We start from the raw sequence: 913 nt of genomic DNA on the forward strand, positions 1-913 counted from the left end.
AGAGAGAGAGAGAGAGAGAGAGAGAGAGAGAGAGAGAGAGAGCGCGCATCTCTCCTTAACAAGAGGATACAAGGCGCAATTGATGCACTCAAAATTCGGCCACTGAATTGTGAAACTAAGGTGAAATCAAGTTAATATGGGCATTTTCCCCAGTCATCTCAATGGCAAAAAGTATCCCAATTTACCTGAATTCACCCCTACCTCTAAACCTGACATGCCATCATAACAACGCAACGCGCATGATGCCAGACGCTTCAGAATATGGCCATATGATGTGATTCTGACTTTGCTACATGATAAAGCACAGGAGGATTTTATAGTTTTACCATGAAGAACACATTTAATACTGGTTGAGAGAAAGATCCAAATAATACATTAGTCTGAAATATCAGTATCAATATCAGTATATGAGAATAATGTCCATATCAGTGTGACCCTAATCTCAATTGCTTCCCAAGAAATGGTAGGCCATGTTTCAAACAGCTGCTGATTCAGACTGAAATCCACAAACTCCATAACTCTCGCTCACACAGTCCAACAATGTCCTGGATGGATTTCTGGGGAAATATAAAACCTCCAACACCTCGGTGTAACCTGTCCTGTTATATAACACAATCTGACACTGTTGACTGCTGTGAATGAAAGCGATGCTCTGTAGTCTGGATTAGATGTCTCACTAAATGACCATCAGATACAGAAGAACTGCAGGATTCTGCTCAGTGTGAATGAGAGTACAGCCAGCAGGTGGCGCTCTACACACGAGTCCAGCATCTGAATGTGCTCTCAGGTGAACACAAGAGGAACACAGAAGATGAGAAATAAAACAACAGCAGATGAATGCTTGAGTACTGAACACACCGGCGATGAAGAGAAGAGTTTGAAATGAAACGAGGACGAGCAGGTGATTCTTCTT

The sequence above is a fragment of the Sinocyclocheilus anshuiensis genome, unplaced genomic scaffold, assembly GCF_001515605.1.
Source record: "Sinocyclocheilus anshuiensis isolate Anshui unplaced genomic scaffold, SAMN03320099.WGS_v1.1 scaffold3874, whole genome shotgun sequence".
Lineage (NCBI taxonomy): Eukaryota > Metazoa > Chordata > Actinopteri > Cypriniformes > Cyprinidae > Sinocyclocheilus > Sinocyclocheilus anshuiensis.